Source organism: Sturnus vulgaris, chromosome 8 (genome assembly GCF_052056855.1).
Source record: "Sturnus vulgaris isolate bStuVul1 chromosome 8, bStuVul1.hap1, whole genome shotgun sequence".
Taxonomy (NCBI): domain Eukaryota; kingdom Metazoa; phylum Chordata; class Aves; order Passeriformes; family Sturnidae; genus Sturnus; species Sturnus vulgaris.
The window spans coordinates 36,148,509-36,175,898 of NC_142250.1; the positions used below are offsets into that span (position 1 = coordinate 36,148,509).

General features: G+C 46.0%; 1 protein-coding gene across 4 annotated transcripts in view; it reads left to right on the forward strand.

Annotated features, from left to right (window-relative positions):
* Window positions 1-2,674: 2,674 nt before the first annotated feature.
* PTPRE (protein tyrosine phosphatase receptor type E) overlaps window positions 2,675-27,390 on the forward strand; it is a 93,859-nt gene continuing 69,143 nt past the window's right edge. The window contains exon 1 of one of the 4 annotated variants that reach the window (XM_088169449.1): window positions 2,675-2,766. The gene's annotated coding sequence lies outside the window, so the exon portion shown is untranslated. Of the gene's footprint in view, window positions 2,767-12,013; window positions 12,154-13,355; window positions 13,488-27,390 lie in introns of those variants that run through there. The other 3 variants (XM_088169447.1, XM_088169448.1, XM_088169450.1) reach the window with 3 other exon arrangements.

Sequence of the window (27,390 nt, forward strand, 5' to 3'; positions counted from 1 at the left end):
GAGAGGGCTTTGATTCGTGATGGAGAGAGAGGAAAAGACACCTGGGCAGTGGAGGAAGAAAAGTCCCTGTTGGATATTGGATTATCCCATTATTGGGGTAAATGTGGGATTATTTGTCTTATTTTTTGCACAACATTTCAGCCTTCCACCTCTTAAAATTTGTTTTTTGATAGAGCTTCTGTTTTCCTTCTGTCAAGGGAATTAAATTGCTGCTAAATGGCCACAAATCCCACAGCAGCCTCGTTTCTCATCCTCTCCCCTTTCTCACCAGCAGAAATTCCCTTCAGACCTTGTCAGGAGAGGTCTGAAATTGGGTTTCAAGACACTTCATCCTTCAGATCCCCACTCCTGGAGTTTAAATCTGGATTTCTGGCTGAAGCTCTCTATCCCAGAGCATCACCCTGAGTTGTTTTCTGCAGCCAACAAAAAAATCAGCCCCAGGCTGTTGGCTCCAGCTCCTTAATGGAAAACACAAGTGGCATAAACTTGGCCTTGGAGCATCCTGGGAGGACACAGAGCTGGGGACTAATGAGGCCAAATTATCAATATAATCATCAATTATGGACGTGAGTGTGGCAGATTGGATGAAGTTCTCTTTACAACTTTATTTCACAATTGCTCAATTTATTTATATTTCTTTTCTTTCCAGCAAATCCCTTCAGCCCAAATAATATATTAAAAACTTTATTGTACAACTTGGCTTCCCATTTTTGTCTCATGACTAATTAATTTTGGGATCACACAGCCTAATAGTATCTTTAATTCCTGCACTAATAGAAAATGTGGTCATTTTGTCCAACAGGTATAATAATTCTATTTATTTTATAGCCTGGCTATAAGCACTCATTTAAATTAATCTCCAATTCCTTGCAAATGGTTCCTAGCAAGAAAATCCCTGACTTGCAGCCATTTGATCTGCAGAAATGTTCATTAAAATCCAGCTCCTCCCTGGTGCTGTGCCCGCTTGCACTGCCATGTCTGCTCACGGAATTTTAGCCTCCCACTAAATTGCTTTTTCCTTGTCAACACGATGCCAAAGGGATGCAATTAGGCCCTGATGAAATTTCCTGCAGAAGACACAAATATTCACAGATGGTCTGATTTTAATTTTTTTTTTCTTCTGGTGGGTCTTCCTTTACATCCCCTAATTGTGTGACATCCTTTGGAGCACCTGAATATTTTGTGCATGGCTTTGGGGGGTTTGGAAAATAACGTGGAGAATCATTGAGGTTGGGAAAGTTTATTAAGATGACTTGGATCTTTTCTGGAGAAAGAAAAAAGAAGGATCATTTCTCCTGCTGGGATGCTATGGGGGGTTTGAAATTAATCCAGAGTTCAAATGTTAGGAAAGGCTTTTAAGATCTTTCCTGGAGGAGGGATTTCTCCTGCTGGGATGCTCTTCTTGTTCTGGGACATCCTTTGGAAAAGTTAAATATGATGTGCATTGATATGGGAGAGGTTGAAAGTAAAATATGGAAAGATTAAGGTTGGGAAAGACTTTTAAGATCTTTCCTGGAGGAGAGATTTCTCCTGCTGGGATGCTCTTCCTGTTCTGAGAAATCCTTTGGAAAATTTAAACATGGTATGCATGGGCATTGGGGGTGTGAAAGTAATCCAGAGTTTAAGGCTAGGAAAGACTTTTAGGATCACTTGGATCTCTCATGGAGAAGGGATTTTTTTTCTGCTGGGATGCTCTTCTTGTTCTGGGACATCTTTTAGAAAACTTAAACCTGGTGTGCATGGGTATGGGGGGGTCTGAAAGTAATGCAGAGAATTGTTGGGAAAGACTTTTGAAATCCCTTGGATCCGTGCTGGAGCAGGGATTTCTGCTGCTGGGAGAGGTGGTAGCAGGGACTGGAGCCAAGAGGCAGCGAGATGTGCCCTGAGCCGCCCTGGCTCCCGCAAATCCCCTCCTCCCTGCCCTGCTTTCCCTCCTCTGCTTCTATTCCGGGTCTCTCCTCAGGTGTGTCCCTGCCACAGTGCAGGCGGTGACACAGCCCGGGCGGGATGGGACCGGGGAGGGCGTCATGGCCCCAAGGGTCACTCTGCATCCCGGGGATGGGGACACACGGGATGGGGACACCGGGGATGGGGACACCGGGATAGGGACATTGGGATGGGGACACCGGGGATGGGGACACCGGGATGGGGACACCGAGGATGGGGACAGCGGGATAGGGACATTGGGATGGGGACACACGGGATGGGGACACACGGGGATGGGGACACACGGGGATGGGGACACACGGGGATGGGGACACCGGGGATGGGGACACACGGGGATGGGGACATCGGGATGGGGATATCGGGGATGGGGGGACACGGGGATGAGGACACACGAGGATGGGGACACCGGCAGGTGCGGCATCACTAGAGCCGGGCGCTCTGGGAGCAGCTCAGGGGAACCTCGGGAGGTAGCGGAGCGCTCGCAGCACAGCCGGGGCGTGCCGGGAGCGGCGCCGTCGGTGCTGTCGCTGTCACTGTCGCTGTCGCCGTCGCTGTCGCCGTGCCCGAGCCCCAAGGCCGCGTCCCCCCGGCCGGGCCGCTCCCGCTGCAGTTCCCGCCGTGCCCGCCAGGCGGCGCCGCGCCGGCCGCGGGCCGGGCTGAGCGCGGGCTCGGGCTCGGAGCGGGAGCGGGAGCGGGAGCGGGAGGAGGCGGCGGCCAAAGGGAAATTTCCTGCCGGGAGCCGCCGCCCCGGCTCACAGCGCCTGCCCGGCCGGCCCGGCCGCGCCGCCAGCGGCCCGCGGAGCCGCCGCAGCCGCGCAGGTGAGCGAGGGAGCGCGGGCCGAGGGGGGAGGCAGCGGCGATGCCGCCGCTCGCAGGTGCCGGCAGCGCCCGGGAGGCTCCGGCTGTGCCGAGCCGGGCACGGACGGGGAGAGCGCGGTGCTGCCCGGGGCCGGCCCTGGGCGCCGACAGCGACAGCGACAGCGGGGCCACATCCCGGCAGCCACATCCCGGCAGCGGCACCGCCGCGGGGGCAGCGCCGGGCGGGTGGAGCGGGCGGAGCGGCGGCCGCGGCTCCTCGGCGGGGCTGGGACCGCGCGGCGCTCGGGAGATGCGGGACGCGCCGGCAGCGGCAGCGCCAAGGACACGGCCGGCTCCCTGGGCATCCCTGGGCATCCCTGGGCATCCTTGTCCATGTCCTGTTCATCCTTGGACATCCCCGAGTATTCCCGCGCATCCCTGGGCATCCCCGCGCATCTCTGGACATCCTTGTCCATGTCCTGTTCATCCTTGGACATCCCTGGGTATCCTCGCGCATCTCTGAATATCCTCGAGCATCCCCGCGCATCCCTGGGCATCCCTGGACATCCCCGCGCATCCCCGAGTATCCCCGCGCATCCCTGGGCATCCTTGTCCATGTCCTGTTCATCCTTTGACATCCCCGCGCATCCCTGGATATCTCCGCGCATCTCCGCGCATCCCCGAGTATCCCCGCGCATCCCTGGGTATCCCCGCGCATCCCTCCCAGGTGTGCTCCCCCGGGCTCTGCCCCGCTCCCGGGATGGGGCTGGCACCTGAGCTGCGCCTTTAAAAGCGATTTTTCTGCCGCTGGTTCCCATCCAGCCCCTCCTGGAGTGAGCGGGAGCGGTGCCTGCGGACGGACTCTCGTGCTCTCCCACGGTCAAGGCTGGTGTTGTTTAAACTCCCTCTATTTCCATTTGTTCCATTTATTAATTGGCTTGCACGCGGCTTTTCGCTGTCTCCCATCACGGGATGTTATTTTTCTCTTTACTCGCGGCTTTGTGGAAAGGGTTAATGGGTATTTGCTGTGGGACGGAACTGTGTTTTCTAATCGTGAAAGGCTGTCTCCTGGGTTTGTTTCCCAATTTTTCAGTGAGGTTCCTCTCCATGTGGCTTATTTCCATAGCGTGAAGTGATTTTCTGTGTATTCAGCTGTGTAGCTGTCTGTGTCTGATTTGGATGGAATAGATACTGCTGAGTTGAAAGAAAAGACAGCGCTTATCGAGCTTTTTTTTTGAGATTTTTTTTCCCCCTAGGACGTTATAAGCCGTGAAAAGTAGAAATAAAGATGCAGAGAATTGGAAAAAAAGAAATTTAAGTGCATGACAGTCGTACCTTCTGTACATGTTGTGTTTGGGGCTCATAAATAAATAAATAAAATAAGTAACTTCTGATGAAAACTAATGACGTTCAGCTGGAAACTGGGTGTAGTTTCGAAAAGATTTAAATGTGGATAGAACGTGCTTTCCTCATCCTGGAGGGACGTTGGCTTTGCTGGGTGATAAATGAAACCGGTTAAGCCTTGGAGTGAGAAGTTTTAGGCGATTAGTTGGGCTTGGCTTTGCTGTTGATCAGGTGGAATTTGGGTTTTGAGAGGAGTCTTGGTGGGGGTAACGAGATGTTTATGGGGCAATCTGTGCCTGCTTTGTGCTTGGGGACAGAAGGGGTGGGGATGGAGTGGGACAAGCAGGTTGAGGTCCCCGGGATGAGGATGCAAACATCACCAGCGGGGTGATGGACCAGCCGAGCACAGGGAATTCAGCTGGAAACATTTTGTTTTCTCGAGTGCCGAATGCGTGGAGCGAGCTCAGAAACGTGCGAGAAGAAGGGAAAGAAAATAACGTGAGAAACAAAATGGTGTGGGCGTAGTGTTTGATGGCTTTGCTGTGCTCCCAAATAAAGGGAGTGCTGTGCTGAGACTGCTCTGTATTCCTGAAACGCAGGGATTCTCCCAAGCACAGAGCAAAACTGAATTCCTGCTTTGCTGACACCTTCAGTAAACGCAGACATCTCTGTGTACCTGAAGCAGGTGCTGGCGCTGTTTGGGCTGCAGGAATTTTAGCACATTTGAGTCCTAGTTTTTGTTTATATCTTATTTTTTTTAAATTTTCCCTGTTTTCCACCTGATATGTTTATGGTTATTTATCTGTTAACAAACTCAGACGAGGTTTTTCATCTCTGGCTTCCCATAAAACAGCTGTCATAAATCCCTGAATTTTCTTAGCCTTATTCTTCTTCCCTCACCCTCCGTGGCATTCCCAGCTCCTGGGTGGTGTCAGGAATGCACCGTGTGGGCTGAAATGATGGCAAGGATTGTCGGGGAACTCGGCAGGTTCAATTTCTGTGTAAAACCTTCCTGTCCACGCAGGTTTCTGAAGGCAGAGCTGCTCCTTGCCCTGCACAGACTGAGCTCCTGCACCTTCCCAGCTGGGAGGTGACAGCACCGGAGGAGGATTTTGGAATTTTGGGTTTCTGGGGCTGTTGGTGCCACGAGCAAAGCTGCAGAGCTGTGTTATTAACTGAGCTGGTTTCAGAGTGTGTTCCAGCAGAGCTCTGCCTGCTGTACTCAGTGACCTTTTTCTCACTCATTTAAGAGGTTTTGTGAAGAAAAACGAGCGGACAGGGGTTGACAAACTGCCAAGTGAAATAGAGCTGGAGGAAGTCAGCGCAATTGTGCCCTGTCACAGATGTCCTTGGTGTTTTCTGAGAGTCACATCCACGTGTTACAGAAACACAGAAGGGTTTGGCTTGGAAAAGACCTCAAAGCTCATCCCATCCCACCCCAGCCATGGCAGGGACACCTCCCACTGTCCCAGGCTGCTCCAACCCCAATGTCCAACCTGGCCTTGGGCACTGCCAGGGATCCAGGGGCAGCCACAGCAAATCTGGGCACCCTGTGCCAGCCCTGCCCACCCTCACAGGGGACAATTCCTGCCCAAAATCCCATCTAAACGTTCCCTCCTTCAATTTAAAGCCATTCCCCCTTGTCCTGTCACTCCATGCCCTTATCAAAGCTCCTCTCCAGCTCTTGTTATCAGCAGGATAACAAACAAGTTTATCTTCTTCTTCTTGCTTGGTGATGCCAGGTAAATTTGTTCAAGGTTTTGGAGCAGGTCAGCTGCCGTGGAAAATAAAAAAGAGCAAGTGTGGAATGCTGTGGAGGAGGAGGAAAAGCAGGAAGATCCCGAGGAATAATGATTGTTTGTCATGCTGTTGGGGGCACACAGAGTCCACCCTGCTCACTGGAGGAGTGGGAGCTTCTGCAGGAAAATGGTTCAGTGATGGAGAACCTGGGGATTGATGCTGGCACTTTGTAAATGTGATGCTGTGTTTCAGTCTCCGTTGCCACAATATTCCTCAGCATGGATTTATGGCAGGTGGGGATCCTGTGTGTGGTGGCAGAGCACTCCAAGGCCATCAGCAGTGAATGATGATGTTTTGGTGGAAAAAATCTGCCTTTACATAGGAATTGAAAGTGAATTATTCTGTATCTGGACACGCCATGAAAACCTCTCAGGAGGAGAGGTTGAAAACAGCTGTTTTGGGTAGAAGCTGCAATTCCATCCTTATTCCAGGGGGGCAGGCAGGAAGGGACCTCATTTCCTGTATAAACAGCGTGGTGGGGACAGCACAATGGGGTGGGTTTGGTGAATCAGACTCTAACTCTGCCACTTGCTTCTCATTCAGCACCCTGGGGGAGGCTGCATTTTTTTATTTTCCAGGGGGAGGCTGCAGTTTTCCAGCATCTCTGCAGTTTTCCAGCATCTCTGCAGGCTGGGAAGCAGCAGCAGAGCAGCCAGACCTGGGGGATGCCCGCAGTGAGCAGCTCTGTGCTCCTTGATGGGCATTTCATTATTGATCTCCTGCTGCAATATTAATGGCAGCAGAATCCCTCTGGAAGCTGCAATATCCTTGTGTGCCCGCCATGGGAAGTGGTGTGAATTGGAGCCATGAATGATGAAGGAGTTTGGAATTGCGTGGTCCTGGTGGAGCATTTAGGGCTCCCCTGGATGTGGCTCTGGTTTGATGGGCTCAGAGCTGTCCCAGGGAATGATTCGGGTGTTGTCTGAGCTGGTTTGTGATGTGATGCAGCAGAATTGGGGCTGAATCAAGAGTGGATGCTCTGTGCAGGATTTCTGCATCTTCTTAAACTCTAATCTTGTATTTTTTTTACTCATTGTGCTTTTCTGCACAGGGTTTCATCCTGGTGGTGTTTTTGTCCTGTCTGATCTGAATTGCACAATCCCAAATGCTCTAAGTGTTAATAGTAAAAAAAAAAAACCTGCCTGTATTTATTCCAAACTTCTTGCTGAAATGTTGATATCTCTTCAGGTTTGTTGTACAAATATATTTAATACTTGTGTAAGCCAGAGCTGAAATGAGATACTGATAAGGCAGTGATTAGGAGGAGCTCAGCAGCAGCATTTTGTTCAAGTGTTTGTACAGGATTTAATTTTGAGTTATTCACATCATGGAGTGTATTTTTAAGGCACGTTCAGCCAATTTGCTGCAGGTCTAATAATAATAATTCCATCCCTGATATCCCCTGTGCCTGCCCAAATCCTCTGTGTTTCCTGCAGAGGATGCCTCACCAGTGACATCCCCTGCCCCAAAAATGCCCTTTTCCCTTTGACTGCTGGCAGTGACTCAGTGCTGAAATGGCAAAGTAAAATCTGCTCGCAGAGATCTGTGTTCAAAGGTGTTTCCTGGCTGAGGGGAGAAATAAATCAGGGAAGAAATTTGCTGGATTGGTTTGTTGCTTGCAGTGATGAGGTGGATTGTTGCTGGGAAATGTACCACAACTCGGTTCTGGGGTTTTCTATCACTTTTATCCCCTCTGTAAAAAGGAAAAAGTGCTCAGTCCTGAAAGCTTGTCTTAGCCCAGATTTCCTTTTTCTAACGTACAGCAATAATTTTATGAGCAGATAAAACCAAAAAACAAAACTAAATCAAGCAGAGGTGAGATGAGACATAAACTAAAAACTACCTGAGCACTAGAAGTGACAATTTTGGGATTCCTGTGCTGACAAGAGGCAGCTCTTTCCCACAGGAGTTTGAGGATGCCCCAGCAGCTGGAAGGAGCTGTGCCAAGAACAGCTGTTCCCTGAAGATAACACACAAACAGGGATGCAGCAGCAAGAATCGCTGGGAAGAATGAGGATTTGGAAAGGCTTTGGTTCAGTAGGACAATGAATTTTAAAGAGAAAGCAAATAACAGATTTGCAAAGGAAGGAGTGAAAAGTGTGTTACTCGTGTCACTTCAAAAAGATCAGGACACAATCAGGGCAGCTGGAGGATAAAAGTGTGACTTGTAAGTTATGTTCTCTGGAGAAAATAATTTAGAATGAAATATCCAACTGCACATCCATGGCAAGATCTCACCCTCCTGAGCTCAGACCATTCCAGGTTTCCTGCTGGTTGGGTGTTGCTTGAATTGCTGTGGGGTTTGAGTTTTCTTCCCTTCCACCAAAATCCATCTCTCTCACCTGGAATAATTTCTGGAGGAAGCTGATCTGGAGCTGCTCTGGTTCCTCCCCGTGGCCCTTGAAGATCAGCAGAGCAATTTTGGTTGGGATGAGTTGGGAACTCGATGGTTCCCAACCCCTTTGCCATGGGTTGGGATGAGGATGGAATGGTTGAATTTGGGTTGGTTTTAACAGTTGATATTTCCCTGTCTGTGCTCCTGGATCCCACAGGGGCTGCTGCTGTCCTGTCTGTGAATTCCCAAAGGTGGGAGCACCTTCCATGAGCTTCACACCACGCCTGCTTTCACCTTGCCTCTGTCATTTCCTACCTCCCTTGGTTCTTTTAATGGAATTTTTTTGTCCAAAAGAAAATCTAACTGTGGTAAAGGAAAGTCAGTGTGATCACAACTTGAAGCCAACGATGACAATTTCTGTTTTGCGGGATGTTTGATAAAGGATCTGTAAATATTTCTTTTCCAAGAGCTGCAATTCCTCAGCTTCAGAGCAGTTTTCACTCCTAACCCTCCCCTCACCCTGCACAGTTTCTTTTGGTGAATTCCATCTTGATTGTCTTTTGCCCTTTCATCTTGTCATCTTTGCTGGTTTGTCTTTGAAAGATTTATTTTCCTTTGCATTCCTAGTCTTGGTTTCTGCTGGAATATGCTGTGGATTGCCAGAGCTGCAGTGCTGGGCCTTTCCTGAGTAGTAAAATCCTGATTTAAACAAGCCATAAATAACGTTTGTACCCTGTGCTCTATGGGTTTAGATGTCTCAGGGACTGAGTCTGATTAATTTAAATTTGGGTTTCACGAATGTCTTCAATCATGCTGCAGAATGTCACTTAAAACACTTAATTACTCAATGATATTAATTGATCTGCAGCCTGTCTTTCTACTAATCTGATACAACAAAGTTTGCAAATTGCTGCTGAGGGCAGGATTGTGGTGGAACAGCTTTCAGATTGCAGCAGAAAAGCCTTTGTGTAACCACGTTAAAATGATAGATGTTAAACACAGGGCTGAGTTTAAATGGGTTCACGTTATCATTTTGTTTGCAGATGTCAAAAGCTCATTAATTTCAAGTCAAACTCCCTACCTTGCTGCTTCAAATTGCTTTTAAATTACACGTGTGCTGATCAATCTTGAAAAGCCCAAATTAAAAACTCAGCTGAGGGCATTTCTCAAGGCCACAGACCCAACACTTAATTCTGATCTGTTTTCCACAGGCAAACCTCCCACTCCAGCCCTGCTTCCCAGCAGGAGTGGGGGGAGAGGAAATTGTAGAGACTTCAATATTTCTGGGAAGGCAGAGAGGAAAGGAAAAGGTGGAAACAGGGGGAACTATATTTAAATAATGACCTATTTACATTTCACAGTTTGAACGATTAGAAATAGACTGAGGAGCTTGTGGTGTTGAGATGACTGATTCTGTCATCATGGGGTGTTGTCCAAGGAGGAACCTCAAATCCTGGGGTCACTTTTGGGCTCCTCATGACAGGAGAGACTTTGAGGGGCTGGGGGATATCCAGGGGAGGGAATGGAACTGGGAAGGGGCTGGAGAATTCCTGAGGGAGCTGGGAAGGGGCTCAGCCTGGAGAAAAGGAGGCTCAGGGGGGCCCTTGTGGCTCTGACAGGAGGGGACAGCTGGGGGATTTGGGATCAGGGTGGATATTTGGGGAAATTCCTCCTTGGAAAGGTTTGTCCAGGAGTCCCAGGGATTTAAAATGGAGGTGGCACTTGGGGACATGGGGCACTGGTGGCCCTGGCAGTGCTGGTTGGACTCGATGATCTGGAAGGTCTTTTCCATCCTAAACAATTCCATGATTCTGTGATTTTTATTTCATTTTGAAGTTCTTCTCGATTTCACTGGAGCACAGCATGACCTGGCACACACAGGGAGTGCAGCTGAGCTCTCTGCAGCCACATTCTTCTCTTTTTTTCCTTTTTTTTAAGTCTCTTTAGTAGGTGAACTGCCCAAATTATTCATCAGTTTTGTGCCTGTATAACTCGAGCTGTAATTTGTCCTGAAGAAGCTCCAAAACTGCTGCACTGCATCCAACTATTTACCCTTGAAATTTGGCTCCATTTACCAGAATTTTTTTCCTTGAAAAAAAAAATAAAAAAAAAATCACTGAACCCTCAAAACTTCCTCTGTGAACCAAGTTTTACATTTCATTTTTCAGGAGCTGATCCCGTGCAGGATGCTGTGTGTTCTTCCAGGGAGGTTTTGCTCCGTGTCCTTTTACAGGAATGGGATTTCAGGATGGTCAGGCCATCCCTGAGGTTTTTTTTTTTGTTTTTTTTTTTTTTTTCCCCCCCCTCATTCCAGAGGCTGTCACTGGGAGCTGTAATGGGAACCAGCTCTGGAGCGTGGGAAAGGAGGGAAGGAAGGAACTGTCCTGCCAGAGAGCAGAACTGTGCCCAGCTGTGCAGGGCTGGGGGAAGGGACAAAGAAATATCATTTTTCAGCTAGAAATGCAGTCACAGCTGGGTATTAGTTTTTTTCAGAAGTGTGGTAAATTGTTTTTTAAAAAAAAATATTTTATTTTTCCTGAATTTAGATGTATTTGAAACTCTTAAAATCAGTGCCTTCTATCAGGTCTCCTGAAACTGAGCATAAACCATGTCTTGTGTTCTGTGTCCATCCAGCAGTGCTCTGGACACCTTTAACCATCTTAAATGACTATTTTATTATTGAAATGTATTTGATTGACCCTCTCTGATGAGGGGAAGGAATTTGGGAAATAAACTGGTAGAGTTTCAGTGTTGGCTAATGTACATTTCACACATTTACGTCTGTACAAAGAAATTGATTCTTACCACCAAAAGAAATGAATCAAAGCCAACAGGACAAGACAAAACGGAGGAGAACATTTATAAAGTGTGATTTCTGTACAAATAACAATGGTTAGAGAAAGGCCATGGATGGTTTGAATGGGAATGAAGCAAGGTGGGATTTGGGGATTTGATTAGGAGTGAAACTTCAGCCAGTTGGTTTTTATCTCCTGGAGCAGAGGGGGTTTTGTGGGAGAGCAGAAATTTTGGGAGAGAGAACGAGGAATTAAGTGAGGGTTGAGGGATGCCCAGGACGAGTGGGAATGAAAATCCCACGGGAACCCTCCAGGGTTTGGAGGATCCCATCTCTGCCCTTCACCTTCCCAGGATAACCAGGGAAGAATTTGGTGAGGGGCTTTGAATTTCTGCTTTGAATAATCAGAGCCTGAGCACAGAAAACACCTGGCACGTGTGAGTGTGTGTGCAGAAAAGACTTTGTCACAAAAATTGATTTTTTTCAGAGCAAGATGTGCCCTCGTTTTTTAATGACTTGAGGATGGCTGAGCTGTGGCTTTCACTTAGTTCAGATCATTCAGATGGAGAACACACCATGGCTTTGGTGGTGGTGGTGGTTGAGAGTTGCTTCCATGTGTGAGGATGAAACAAAAATTGGGAATTTCGGAGAAAATACGGAGCAAAAAGAGGTGGGTTTTGGGAGAAAATATGGAGGAAAAAGAGGTGGGGTTTGGGGGAAAATATGGAACAATAAAGAGGTGGGTTTTGGGGGAAAATATGAAAGGCAAAAGGTGGATGCTTGGAGAAAATACGAAATAAAAGAAAAAGTGGATTTTTGGAGAAAACCTTGTATTTCTCTTGAAATTTCTCCCCCGAGGTGATAGCAGCCCTTTGTCCATGCCCCGTGGGCTGCTGCCTGAGGAGCCACAAACACCAATTGTTTTGGGGAGCAGGACTGGCTGTGGCAATGAACACTGCAGCCATTCATGGGCTCACAGGAACCTTTATCCCTGCGGGGAAACTGGAATTTTCCTCGGGGACAGAAGCAACAAAGCCCAAGGGGGAAATGAGCCCGTTCAGCTCAGATTTGTTCCATCCTGTGAAGGGCAAGGCAGGATTGTAGGGAAGTCCCCTCTTCCTTCAGGCAAAGGCAGGTGATGACATTTCTTGGTTTTTTGGGGGGTTTGTGGTCGTGTTTTATGGCTTTGAGGTTTATTTTTCTCTTAATCTCACTCAGGAGGGCATGATGCTTTTCCTAAAAATTCCTTGCAGTTAGCGGTGTTTTTATTATAATTTTATGTTAAAAAAAATGCATTAGTTCCATGTGCATTAATGAACTTTATCTGTGGGATGTAAACGTGGCAAAATGTTGTGATTTCAGGCAGAGGAGGAACTTTCCAAGCTGCTTTCAGCACCTCACATCAATAATTAGAGTGATGCAGCACACCAGTGTGACAGGCAGCAATGCATGTGCAGAATTGGTGGCATCAGGGATTTTGCTGCTTAGGGCTTTGCAGCAGTTGAGCTAATAAATTATCCAAGGTATTAAAGAGATTCTGTTAATTTGCAAAAACAACACTCACAAACCACAGAGGCATTTGTGTAATTTCCAACTCTGTGTTTAAGACCTCCCTCGAGGACCTCTTAAAACCACCAGGTGTTTTTTTTTTGGCTTTTTAAATCTCCCTGGAAACATGCAAACAATTGCATCTTGTAGCTGCTCTCTCAGATCAGGGTGTTTCAAAGCTGTAACTCTTTGTCTGATTGCAACACGGGATGTTTTGGCAATAGGAAATTGGGAAAATTCCTTAAAATAGCTTCAAGCCTAAGGCGTGGTAAATCCAGAATTAATTCTGGTTGTATCACGATAGTAAATAGTGGCAGTCGGTAATTGTTGTAGTAAAATTAATTTCGGGGTCGTTGGGGCAGCAGTCTTGCTGTGTTTCTTTAGTTTGGATTTTTAAAAAATTATTTTAATTATGTCTAAATTTAAATAATTGAGTGAGATTCGTGTTTATGGCAGCAATGCCCTGATGTTGTTGGATCCCAAAAAGAGGATTTTCCCATACAGAATCCCCACAGCCCATTTTGCTCCTGGATTCCTTGAGAACTCTTAATTTTATCTCATTTTTCCCTGTACATACAAGCAGGTATCAAACACATTAATGCTGATGTGGCTTTCTGTAGGAAGAATGGGCAAACAAGGCATGCTCTGTTTATAAATTTCTGGAATGCTAAAATCATCTGGGTGCTTTGTTTCCACACAAACAAAGTCGGGACAGTGGGGGAAGGATCTTGTTATTGGTCCTCTGGGATGCTCCCACTGCATTTTTTTTTTTTTTTTTTAATAGGATTTAATATTTTAACCTGATACCCTGGGCAGGATAAGAAAATTCCAAGTGCATTGCTAACTTGCTTTATTTTGGGAATGCCTGTGCTGGTGTTGTTTGAGACTGCCTGGATTGTCTGTCCATGAGCTTTTGGCCAGGTAGGATCAAATCTTTAAAACCTCTTTCAGATCTTTCACTTGGATCTGGAATGGGTGAGGAATCTTCAAAATCCTGGATCCTAGAGAAGCCTAAAATTATATCACGGCCTTCAGAGATCCAAATCCTATTTATTTCTTCTTTTACCCTTCCATAAGATCAGAAAATTTCTTCAGTGGGTGCCTGGCAAAGCTTTATTTGAAATGAATGTTGGTGTTAGCTGTGTGCCCTGGAACAGGCAGGGATCCCTCTCTGCAGCCTCCAGGAAAGCACTTGGATTTCACTGCAGCCTGGGTTTAATTGAGCAGATTTAGGGCATTTTCCAAGGCTGTTTTTCCAGGAGAAGGAGCAGCTCTTGCTGGGAATGCTGAGCAGTGGTTCCTGTGTGTGGGTGGGCTGTGCCTGGCTCTGGTTACTCCTCATTTTGGGCTCATCTCTTCGGGAGAGACCTCGTGGCCATTGATGTCTTTTACTGTGAGCATCTAACAGGAAAATTCTGCTGCTTTTCATTGTCCTGTGCCGATGTTTCTGCAGAACAAATGTGTTGCATATTCGTGCTGAGTTGACCTCAGTTGCCCATGAGGAGCCAGCTGAGGCTGTGCAGGATGGATTTCAGCGAGGCTTGTGCTGATCTTGGGATGAAATATTTACTCTGTTGTGCAATAATTCATGGGAGTGGGATGAGCCAGTTGTGTGTGAGGATGTGGAGCTGCTGGAATGATGCAGAGGAGGACGTGGAGATGCTCCAGGGCTGGAGCCAGGCTGGGAGAGCTGGGAATGTTCACCTGGAGAGGAGAAGGATCCAGGGAGAGCTCAGAGCCTAAAGGGGCTCCAGGAGAGCTGGAGAGGGACTGGGGACAAGGGATGGAGGGACAGGACACAGGGAATGGCTCTAAGCTGACAATGAGAAGATTTAGATGCAATATTGGGAGGGAATTTTTGGCTGGTCCAGAGGAGCTGTGGCTGCCCAAAAGCATCCAAGACCTTTCTGAGCTGCTGGATTCCCTGTGGTGCTCATGGCTGATTCCATCTGTGCACATCTGACCTGCAGTTTTTGAGAGAAAAGTTCATCTGAAACACAGGCTCTGTTATTTGAGCCTTTCAGAAGCCACCAAGTCACAAGAGGGTGTTTTCTTGGAGGAAAAAAACCAGAGCCTGTGCCAAAAGCTGGGCATAACTGCCCCATTTCAGGAGTGTGAGTTTATGGAGAATCCAGCCTGCTCCCGGATTAAATCCCTGTGGTTTGTGGACTCCTCTGTGTGCAAATGTCACACACGGGATGTCCTGGCAGCGTGGAGGTGACAGCAGTCACTGTCCTTGTTGTCACCCTCAGCCCTGAGCAGCTCCTGAAGATTTACCCACATCCCTTCTCATTCCAGCTTGGAGTTGTGCAGCTCCTTCCTCATCAGGATTTGCAGAACAGCGAGAGTTTTGTGTTTTGGGGAGGAGTTTGAATCCATTTTCGTTCCAGCCTCCCTCGGGTAGTTTTTGTTTGGATTTCTGGCTGTTTATGCAGCCTTTGAACAGGAACATCTGAGTGCTCCTGGAGCAGGAATAATGGCTTAAGGAGGAATGGAATTCACCTTTTCTTTTTGGATCATTGTGCTGAAGAATGGCAAAAATTGATACAAATCTGGGTTTTCATCTCCCACATTGAACAAATAATGGTTATGGCTTCTGCAGGAAGGTCTTAGGACAGCAGCATCCAAGCAAAAAGGTCAAAATCCCTGTAGGATATATCCAAAATCTTCAAATGAAGGAAATTTTCTGTAAATGCATACAAGAGAAGCTCCCTGAGGGCAATAACTTTTAATTTATCCCCTCAGTGTTACACAAAACAAACTTGGAACCAATCTCTTCTCCTTGAAGCATCTCTGGAGGATGCTGCCCTCCTTCCTGTGCACTTCTGCAAGGAAAAATCCTCTCCCCTTGGCTCAGTATGTGAAGTTGGAAGGCAGAGAAACAGTTTATTCACATCATGTTAATCCTAAAAAATACAGGAAGAAAAGGCTGTATAGGTGAACTTGGCAATGAAAATTGTCAATTTTGATAATATTTTGTAAAGAATTCATAAGCTCACATGATTCTTTATTAATAATATAATAATGATATTAATATTTTAAATTTATTAGCATTAAATTAATAAATTTTAAATTAATAACAATCACATTATTAATACTTGTAGAAATATATAATAAAACACAATATTTTTCATTAATTTGTAAATAATGAAAATTGCCAATTGTGGGGGGGAAGTCACGTGTGCTGGACATCATGGAATGACAGAAGAGCTCAGGGAGTTTTGCTGCTGGCTCCTGGGATGGTTGGGGCTGAGGAAAGGCTGGAGATGAGGTTGATAATAAAACATTTCCTGCTTTGAGGTGTGTGATTGTGAGCAACCCCCACCCCCAGAGCCTCAGAAAGGAGAGATTTGTGTTTGCTTATCTGGAAATTCCCTTTCCTCCAGGCTGATAACATTCTGAGGAGAGGAAAAAATAGGAATTGCCATCCCCAGCCTCGTGTTATCGCTTTGGGAACAGCTTTTCTATAGCTCCAGCTGATGGAAAAAATAGATTTCTTTAAAAATATTGGACACAATTTCTGGTGCTGGGGAGGTAGAGCTGCGTTGTATGGGATGTGGAAGGGGGAGCTGAAGGAAATTCCCTCTTCTCAGGGATCTGATGTGCTGCAGCAGGCTGGGAAGGGGCTTTGTGCTTCTGTTCCCAGAATTATTGTGGAATCTGTGCACTCCTGGAGCTGCAGGTGGGGATGGGAGCAGGAGCTGCCCTTCCCTGGCTCCATCAGTGCTCCTGGTGCTCATCTTCCCTTTGTCCCCAGAGAGCCAGGATGGGACTGAGATTTTTTTTTTTTTTTTTTTTTTTTTTTTGGACAGCAAAAGTTAAAAACCAACGAGAGGAGACAGACAAAGCTGAAATAAATGAACTGCTGCTGCTGTTGTTTTGTCTGGCTGAGTGAAGGATGTTCTGGTTATGTCAGTGTCTTCCAAAAATTGTTAACAGGTTTCTGCCTGTTCTCAGCTACTTATTCATGCCCCTGAGCTGCTGCTCTCTGAGGATGTAGAACATTTTTTTTTTTTTTTTTTTTTACGGGTTGTAAATCCCATCAGGGAAATGTTTCCTTCTGCAGGGCCTTTGCCATGCTAACTTTGAAATGAATTTATTTATTTTAACCCTGATATTTTCCTGGCCTGGCACAGCAAACCCTGGTGCAGGGTGGTTGGGGGAGTTCTCAGCTCCAGAGGGAGAGGAGGGGACGAGAGAGGAAGGTTGGAAAACAGAAATCCTTTGATCTTGGTGATTGTTTTTGTGCTGTTTGTATTCCTGCACGTGCTGCACGCTGCTTTTTCCAGTGCTGGGAGCTTTGTGTGACAGTGACAAAAAACATTTCCCTGATTCTGTGGGGTGTTCTAGGTGGCTGTGGGGTGGTTTGGATGGCTTTGGGATGTTTTAGAGGGCGATGGGATGGTTATGGGGTGTTTCAGATGGCTTTTAGGTGGCATTAGGGTGTTCTCGATGGCTATAGGGTGTTCTAGGTGGCTGTGGGATGTTTTAGAGGGCGATGGGATGGTTATGGGGTGATTTAGGGGACTATGAGGTGTTTCAGATGGCTTTTAGGTGGCATTAGGGTATTTCAGATGGCTGTGGGGTGTTTTAGATGGCCATAGGGTGACTATGGGCTATTTTAGATGACTTTTGTGTGGCTGTGGTGTGCTTTTAGATGTTTATGGGGTGTTTTACGTGCCTGTTGGGTGTTTTAGATGCCTGTTGGATGGCTCTGGGGTGCTTTATATGGCTTTGGGGTGGCTGCTGGGTGGTGTAGATTGCCATGAGGTGGTTTAGATGGCTGTGGGGTGGTTTAGATGGCTATGGGATTGCCATGAGGTGGTTTAGGTGGCTTTGGGGTGCTTTAAATGGTTATGGGATTGCCGTGGGGTGTTTTAGATGGTTATGGGGTGGTTTAGATGGTTATGGGATTGCTCTGAGATGCTTTAGGTGTCTGTGGGGTGGTTTAGAGGGTTCTGGGAATGCCATGGGGTGGTTTAGGTGCCTTTGGGGTGGTTTAGATGGTTATGGGATGGCCATGGGGTGGTTTAGGTGGCTATGGGATGGCCATGGGGTGGTTTAGGTGGCTATGGGATGGCCATGGGGTGGTTTAGGTGGCTATGGGATGGCCATGGGGTGGTTTAGATGGTTATGGGATGGCCATGGGGTGGTTTAGGTGGCTATGGGATGGCCATGGGGTGGTTTAGATGGCCATGGGGTGGTTTAGATGGTTGTGGGAATGCCATGGGGTGGTTTAGATGGTTATGGGATTGCCATGGGGTGGTTTAGATGGTTGTGGGAATGCCATGGGGTGGTTTAGATGGTTATGGGATTGCCATGGGGTGGTTTAGATGGCCATGGGGTGGTTTAGATGGTTATGGGATTGCCATGGGGCGTTTTAGATGGCCATGGGGTGGTTTAGATGGCTGTGGGATGGCCATGGGGTGGTTTAGGTGGTTATGGGATGGCCATGGGGTGGTTTAGATGGCCATGGGGTGGTTTAGATGGTTATGGGATGGCCATGGGGCATTTTAGATGGCCATGGGGTGGTTTAGGTGGTTATGGGATGGTCCCTATGGCTGCACAGGAGTTTGTTGCTTTCCCTGCATATCTCATTAAGAGCAGGGAGCTCGCCCTGTTTGTGTCACATCTCTGCCTGTCCCACGGGAGCTGCCTGGGTCCCTGCATCCTTCCAGGGTGACAATGTCACCCCCATTTATTTCCTGACATTTCAAGTTGTTTCCAGGATATTCTGTGCCACAGAGCTGAGTCATTAAGTTTTTCCCCCATTAATTTATTAAATAACTGCTGAAAACTCCTCATTAACAAACACATCCTGACTATTTAAAGGAATAAAAAAAAAAACCAAACCCAAAACCTTTCCTCTGTGCACATCTCCTGTTATCCTCTCCAGAATTCCAATTCCTCCTCCCATCCAGAGGCTGATCCAGAGCTCCTAAAGCAGAATCCAAAAATGTTTGCTGCAAACACCCATCCCTTGTTAAGCAGTATTTACATAAAACATGCTGACACCACTTTGGGGAGATTGAGTAGGATGCTTTCTCAGCTGTTGAAATTTGCACACGAGATGGAAGATGTTTTGATTAAAAGAAGGGTTAGCTGAATATTTTTTTTCCCCATTTATTCCCATGTGTCAAAATCAAAGCAGAGTTTCTCCAGGCGTTTTGCCCATTTTCTTTCTATTTTTTTTTTTTCTGTTCCTCTTGTTCGGTTGTTTGGATTCTTTCCCTCAAGGTTGGGATTTTTGTGTGTGTTTTTTTTTTTTTTTCTCATAGCAGAGGAATTCAGTTATTTAAGGAGATGAATACATATTAAAATGCCTTTTAGACAGAAATAAACACTATGACTGGGTTTAGCTTCCTGTTTATTTTGGGGAGAGTTTGTAAATTCATTCTGGAATTTATTGGATAGGCAACGGTGAAGTGGGGACAGGCAGGGGGAAACCAGGGAGGTTTTCCAGGCAATATCCTCCTGCTGGAGGAACAGAAAAAAGAGAGCAGTAATAATTTTATTTTAGTTACCCACATTCTCCTTCCTTGTGACTTCTCCAATCCGAAGCCATTCCTGTGATAACATTTCCCTACGTGCTTACTTAATTGATTTTATTTTATTTTTTTTTTTTTTTTTTTGAGCTGAATTTCTAAAAACTCCTATCAAGGAGGAGAACTCCAACTTTCCTCATCAGCGCTGAAAGGATTTCTTTAAAAGCCTGCAATGCAATTTGGTCTCTCCTTTTCCCCCTGCAGTGAGCAGAAACTTTGCCTTTGTGGTTCCTTTGCGATTCGCTCCGTGCGGCTGCGAGTGCCTGTGGCCACTGAGAAACTGGAGCAAAAGTTGCTTTTTTTAGAATTTCCATCGTGAACCTGCTCTCCTGCCATTCCCCAGCCTCCTGTGGGGAGGATCAGGGAAGGAAGTTGGAATTAGGGAGGGTTGGAACTTCAAGGAGCCTCATCCCAAAATCTCTCCCTGGGTTTGCTGCCGCCGCCTGGATTAGAGGGCTCTTTAATTTGCTTTTAATTAAAATGATTTTCATTTATTCTCTGCTTCCTTAGGAGGTCCCGAGGCGCCTCACAAACTTGTGATGCTGTATATAAACCACAAAATGCATATTCATGTGGTGCTGAGATTTTACCTGGAAGCTGAGGATGAAAGAGGATTTTACTTCATTTTTTTTTTTTATTTTTTTTAATTGTTGTTTTAGAGCCTCAGATCGCAGTTACAGAGCAGCTTTTCAAGCACTGCTGTTGTACGTGTTCTCAATGAGTTGTAGTCCAAAGTGTCAACACTGCCCTTCCATAAATAGCTTATCTGGATACTATATTTAAATAGCCAGGGCTTTGTTTTTGCAACCTCATTCAGTGGGAAAGAAAAAAAAATCATGTAAATACCTTTTTCTTTCTTTTTTTTTTTTTTTTTTTCAAAAAAGGAAATGCACCTATTGCAGAAAATTCCCCAAGGAAATTATGGATTAAAATGGAAAGTCTTGCATAGCTTGTAAATAGTTATGTTATGTTAATTAACTTTTAAATAGTTGACCTTAATACAATGTAGATATTAAAAGATGAAAAGAACCCTTTCTTAGAGAAGATTGTGCTCCAATTTAATCGTGTACACCACAATAACTACCAAGGAGGAGGAGAAAAAATAGGGCTTTTTTTTTTTTACTTTTTAAAATTACTTTTCTGGTGGTTTCTTTCTTTTTGGTTATTTGCTGAGGCATAAAGCCTGGATCAGCACAGAAACCTGAGGAAATCCAAGGAATGTGATGGACAGTGGAGTTCCAGGGATGAATTTGATGTCCCAGCTGAAGGTGGCAGAGAAGTGACAGTGAGGAGGAGGCTGGCAGGAACAAGGGATTATTCCAGAGCCTTGAAAAGTTGCTTCATTCTTGTTTTGGGAGAAGAACAAATCATTGTAGAGAAGATGCTGAGATATTTTTAATGTCCTTGTGAGGTTGGGATTGGTCTCTTCTCCCAAGGGACAGCACAAGAGGAAATGACCTCAAGTTGTGCCAGGGGAGGTTTGGGTTGGATATTTGGGAAAATTCCTTTATGGAAAGGAATTCCAGCCCTGGCAGTGGTGGATCCCCCATCCCTGGAGGGATTTGAAAGCCCTGTGGTTGTGGCACTTGGGGACACGGGGCACTGGTGGCCTTGGGGGCTGTGGTTGGACTCGATGATCTTGGAGGGTTTTTCCAACTTAAACAATTCCATTTTTTTGTGAGTTTGGACACCTGTGATTTAGGGCTGGCACATTTTGTAAGGGTTCTCCCCGGTCTGCTGGAGGCAGAATTTCCCCCTGTGCTTTCAGGCAGGTGTAGAAATTCAGGGACTGTGCCATGAGTTTTTTAATATCTGGAACCAAACCCTTAGGCACAATATAAAGATGTTTTTTTCCTAACGGACTTGTGTCTTGAGAAAAATGTCCCTCAGAGAAGAAAACCTGAAACTTTTGCTTGCTCACAGAGTGTCCAAAACTCCCGTGTTCAAGTTTGGGGGAAGCAAAAGGCCCTTGTTGAGGATGTCCCAGCAGAAGTGTGAGCAGCACATTTTCCCATAATACTCTTTTTGTTCCCTCAGTGAATGCAGCAGTGTTTGCTCCTACGAGGAGCTGCTCTGGAGGTCACAGAGGTTGCTCAGATCCTTGGAGGAGGGCACAGGGCTGTGCTCAGCACTTGCAGAACACGAGATTTGGGGTGGTTTTTTGGGGGATTTAACTTTGAAATGTTGCAATCTTTACATGGGCAGGGACAATTCCCACCATCCCAGGTTGCTCCAAGCCCTGTCCAGCCTGGCCTTGGACACTGCCAGGGATGGGGAAACGCTTGAAGGTTTCATTTTGAGGCTTTGGGGTTTGTTTTTGTTTTTCTTCCACCCTTGTTTCCCAAAGCTGTTGCTCTACAATCAACCCCATGAAGTCTCAGTGTTGTTTTCTGCTAAAAGTGATCAAGAAAGGTGGAAGAACATCAGTGAGACAAGGCCAAGTGTCTCCTGAGGGCAGCTATTCCTTCTTCTCCCTGCTGTGTCCTCTCCTGCAGCAGATTCCTGATGGTTGAATTTTCCTTCAGGTCTGGAGTGGATTTTTTCCAGTGAGAAGTTGCTTGCAAACTTTGGCCTGAGAATCCATGGATTTTTGTTTTGTAGAGATACATTAGGCTGTAGAAAAACTGTGTATTGAAAGTACAAATGGCACTTAGAAAGTAAAGCTGGTCAGGTCTTTAATTTCTTTTTTTTTATTTATTCTTCTTAATGGGCTCTTATATTGAGTAAAAATTGAAAAGATGGTTATAACCATCTTATGGAACCACTGTGTTCTATTGTGCCATAAATAATAATAATAATAAATGGCTGGTTTGGGGCTGTGTTCAGGGTGATTCTTGTGGAATTTGAGGCTGTTGGGATGATGGAGTTGGTGGCAGCCATCCACACCCAGCTTTATGAAGAGCCAATTTCTGCCTTTGTGGTGAGAACCCACAACAGTTGGGAGTTTGAAATGGCTTTGAAGCCATCTGTGTTGCATCTCTGTGTTCCATTGTTTCACCCAGCCCAGATGCTGGGAAGTGACTGAAAGGAGCTCCAGTACAAATTGTTATTCTGGTGGGGATGAGGATTGTGTGGAGATTGTGTGAGGATTGTTCTGGCTCTGGGGAGGTCAAACACCAAACATCAAACACCAGCCTGCAGCTGAGGGGACCCCAAATGTGGTGTGAGAGCCTCTGCCCTCCATCCCTGTCCTGGTGCTACCACCCTGTGGTGTCAGAGTGAATCGGGACCTCCAGGAAAATGGGATTTGGGTTGTGGTGTGCCCAGGGAAGGGTGTCAGCCCCAGATGAACGCTGTGGAAATCCCACTGAGTCAGCTCCTGCCGGCCTGATGTGCAGCTTCAGGACAAGAGAAGTTGCTGTAAATGATTCAGGCTTGATAAAACCCGCCCAGGCTTCCCCAAAGCAGAGTTCCCTGGGGTTTTAAAGGTGAAGTGCTGGGAGAGGAGATTGCCAGGATAACCCAGGAAAGGTTTTGGCCAGCTCAGCTCTGGAGCAGCTTCACCTCTGGCTGTCCTGAGGAGCTCCCCTGTGGATTTATCCAGAGCTGGAGATGCAGACAGAGCCTCAGTGCTGTAATTTCTGTCATGCATGGAAGGAAGTTCCTTAATGAGCACAGAGGAAAAAAATTATTTTCATAATTACACTTCTAAAAGACACTCACAAAATACTGATGAATTTGCTTGATAGTTCCTGGAAAACCTAAACTAAAGCCCAGCTTTCCACAGGAGATTGGCCTGAGTGGTGTCCAGAGCTCGTTGCCAAGCTCAGCTTTGCTGTGATCAATTTTTAAATCACTTTAAGGAAGGTTTCTTGCAGGGCGTGCAGCCTTTTTAATAGAAACAATTAATTCATGTCAGGTGGAAACGGGGGCTCAAAAAAAACCTTTTGGGGCACAAATAAACTGGATCCAAGCATTTATTTATTTAATGTTTTGAGGAGAGGCCGTGGACTCGTTGGGATATAATTGCACTCCTGTCAGGCTGAGCTGTCTGCATTTCTGCTGCAGTGACTTGTGGTGGCATTTGCAAGTTCATCTCCCTCGGGTGCTTAAAGCAAATGGTCAAAACATCAGCAATTGCAGCCTGCTGGAATAACTGAGGCTTGTAAAGCTTTTTATATTCATCAAAAAGCAATTTCTGTTGGGTTTTTTTTTAAGATTCAGTACCAGGGCTGGTTGGTTATTCTGTGTGCATCCAAAACATCCTAAGGACATCAAAACCTTGGAAAACATGCAAAGCCTGACCTCTGAACACAGTGTTTTCTTCCTGTTTACCTTGGCCCGGGCCTTTAAAAAAGGATTTATTTTGTTGTGCAGGCGATTACCAAATAAACTCACATCTGTGGAAGCTTGTGTGAGGTAGATACCGAAACTTGGCAGGGTTGTGCAGGTTCCTGACCTGCCGGGAGCTCATTCAGGACTTTGTGCTGATAACATCATCTCCTCCTCCCTGCCTCCAAGGGAGCTCCAGACAAAAATCTGAGCTGTGCCAACTCTGCAGGCAGGCTGGCCCGGCAGCTGCTGCTCTTTTAATGCAGCCAAACATGAGAGGGGAGGTCCTTGCACATCATTTTCCAGCTGTGGAGCCGAGCAGCACCTCTGGCTGAGGGGATGAAGTGCTGGCTCAGCACAGTGCCAGATGGCTCCAGATGGGAGCTGTGCTGCAGGGCAGGGATGCTCTGCACAGGGACATCCAGAAACCTCCTGGGGCTGGCCACAGCCAAATTCAAGGTGAGGATGATGCCTGGAGAGGCTCCCTGGAACAAGTGTTAAAGGAATAAAGCAGGGATTTATAAAAGCCCTTCAAAGGATTCACCTTGGGCAGTGTAAGAGCCTGGCCATGGCTACACCCACAATGGACCCAAGTCACGAGTTTTCACTTTTATAAATTTTGGTCCATTCTCATATTGGGGTTCATTGTCCAATTCCAGGCTCTGCAGTTCCATCCTCCCAGATTCTCTCCTCAGTTTGCTGCTGTTTGCACTTTTTGGGGCTGGAGCAGCAGCGTGTCCTTGGATTGTTTTGTGTGCCTGAGCTGGGAGGAGACCTTGCTGACACTTTATATAAAGTTCAGAGTTAATATATTAATTCAGTGTAGAATATGGAAAATATGGAAGCTAAACCAAGGCATCATTTCCCCCCCTCTCTGTTTCTATGTCCTTCCAGAGAAACCAGGATTTTTGTGAAGAGCAGCCTGGAGGAGAAAGGCAAGGGCTGAGCAAAGTCATGGAGAACACCAAACTCAGCTCTAGCCCAAAGTGCAGAAAAAAACCCCTGGTTCTGTGAGGGCAAATCGCAGCTGGATTTATGGGGAGAAGAAAATTAAAATTCCCTGTGAGGGTGGTGAGCAGGAGCCTTGGGGCTGCAGCATCCTCTCCTCAGAACCCCACTGGGCAGGGTGATCCTAAAGGTTCTTCTCAGCCTCACCCATTGTGTCACAAGGAACATTTCTGCCCACCTGAAATCCTCTGCAGGAGGCTCTACATGAAAGGAAGTGACTTGTTATTGCTAATTGTGAATTAAGGAAAAAAAAAAAAAAGTCCTTGGAGTGACTTAGGAAAGGGGATTCCCATCTGTGTGCAACTCCAGCTGCACTTGGGCACGTGCAGAGTTATTCCAAAATAACTGGAGACCCTGACACTTCTTATCATCATAATTTGTGCATTATTTTTAATAATTATCATTAGTCTAAGCAAATGTTTGGCATTTCTTTCAGAGCCTGTGTTGCCAGAATGGTGGGGATGGTCACAGCAGTGCTTGTGCTGTTCTGGGGGAGTTCACTGCCTTAAAACTTCCTGTGTTTACAGCCATTCACTGAATTCTGTGTTCAGTTCATTCTCATGAATTAGTTGTGCTTTTTATGCTGCTGTTTTCATCACGCTGGTGCTGAGTGGGAGATCCAACCAATTCTGTTGATTCAGAGGAAAATAAAATTTTGCATTTATGCACTGTTTAAATTATCAGTGCTTATTACAGACTGGAGGGCAAAGGGAGAGCTCAGTTTAAATGTGGAATGTTGTTTTCCTGTAATGGAAATCTGATTCATAGATTTAGTGCAGTAAAAGCATCACTACAGTCTATAGGTTAGGAATTTAAAGAAATAACTCAATTTTGGTCAAGTCAATACAGTTATGTCTTAAATGATGAGGTTTGTGGTTTTAGTGATGCCTTTTGCAGAGGTGGCTGAGCATGCACTGATTAAATCTCATGTCAAAGTTGTGTGTGTCATGGTTTTGTCCACATCTTTTTGTTGGAGCAGGGAAGGATTCCCCTTTGCAGAACAGAAACCTCTGCAGGCATCAAGTGTTGACAGAAAATGTATTTAGAGCTGGATCTTCCTAGAAGGAAAAGGTTGGGAAGCTGCACAGGAAGTTATGCAGATGAATTTATAATTCTGTTCTGCTGGGGGAATCCTGCTGGGTTAGGAATGCTGGTGGAAAAGCTCCTGTGGCCTCTTTTGGGCAATATTTGGAGAATTCTGCAGTGCCAGTGCAGGGAGGTGTGGGGACAATGTGGGCTCAGCTCCCAGCATCAGCCACCTGTTGTAAATACAAATTATGGTATTGGCTTTTCACAATTATTAGGGTGAATACTGTATGTATGTGTGGTGTTGAAATGGTTTTTAAAGTACAGTTTTCTTTAGGAGTAGCATAGGCTGTCTTTGTAGTAGGTGAATTACCTGCTTAAATAAATAACACCCAGCAAAGACACCTGCTACTGATACACCAGCTACCAGCAGGGACTGTCTGTAAAAATTCAAGACCACAGCCCAAATTAAGACTAATAAGAAAAATAAATTAAAACCACAAACGAAAAACCACACATGTTCTGAAAAGGCAGACTCGAGTGGCCATATAAAACAGCTCCTGGAATATAGAAAATAGTTTATAGAAAAGTTTGAAAATGCATGATAGGTGTGTGAATATGCAGGGGGCTGGTGAATTTTAAGGGGTGTCCCCAAACCAGCAGGGCTGCTCTTGGCTGAATGCCAAGCACTTGGCCACATAACTTTTTGCTTTAGGGCATTGTCTTTTATTAAACCTTTTAAAATCTACCTCGTTTTTCACACACCTCCCCTCAGCTGAACCCCAAAAGCTCAGTGTTGGGTGAGAAATCCCCAGGCAGGGTTGGGGCTCTCTCTCAGCTGCCCTTTGCACAGGGCTTGGGGTTCTGGAGGTTCAGGAGGGGTGGGCAGAGATCCAAACTCTTCTCAAGATCTTTGTATCTGCTGCCTTTTTACAAGTCTGTATCTGACTTGATGATCTCAAAGGTCTTTTCCAGCCTCGTTCATTGTGTGGTTCTGTGACCAGTTCTGCAGCACCCTCCCCTATTTCACCAGTTTGTACTGGTTGGGATTGAGGGGTGTGGGATCCTTCCCTGGGACCTCGTCAGGAAATGTTCACTTGGACCAAACTGAGTGTCATTAAACCTCCCTGGTCCTCCTTTCCCAGCCCCCTGGAGCATTTATTTGGGAATTTCCTGGCATTTCTTTTATTTCTGTTATCCAGGAGCCAGCACAGCTCCTGGTGAAGCAGTGAGTGTTGGGGCAGAAAGATTAAAAGGCAGCAAAAGGGATTGATCTGCTCTCAGCTCCCCACCTGTGTCCCATGGTTAAAATACAAAGAATTCAACAACTTCAGTTTTATATTTTCTAAAAAGAATATTTTGGGTGTGTTCTCCATCACAGCATTATTTACAGTGGTTATAGTTTGTGAAACAAGGAGAAACCCCCCCCAGTGTCTTGCTGTTCCACATAAATTAATATTTTTTTTGTCATTACTCCTGAAGCAGAAGCTTTCCTTTACTACTGAAGAATCGACTTGTACATTGTTTATTAAAACACTCCCTGCAGGTCCATCTTTTGCTGGCTCAAAGTCACTTTAAAAAGGGCTTTTCCTTATCTCAGTAGCACATCTTGGGAAGTCATTTAGTGAACAAATTGCCAGTTAATTGCCTTGATCTGCTGGTGAGCAAGATGCTCGAAATGAACTGTTCTTAATCACGATATCAAAATATCACTTCTGTTCCATTAATGAGCCTGCTGTGAAATAGGATATGTTTTTTAAGGAAGTGACTTAAGCTGATCTCGTTTGCTTTTTATTTTTAGTTAATGCCTTTAGTCGGTTTCCTGAAAGAATCAGAGCTCTGGGTGTGCAAGAGGGAAACCAAAAATTTCCAGCATCAGTGGATGGTAACACTAAAGAATTGTCCATACAATAAATTTTGAGTTATCTCTCAGGATTTTAGTTGGTTGGAAAGGTTCTGTTCAGACACAGGGA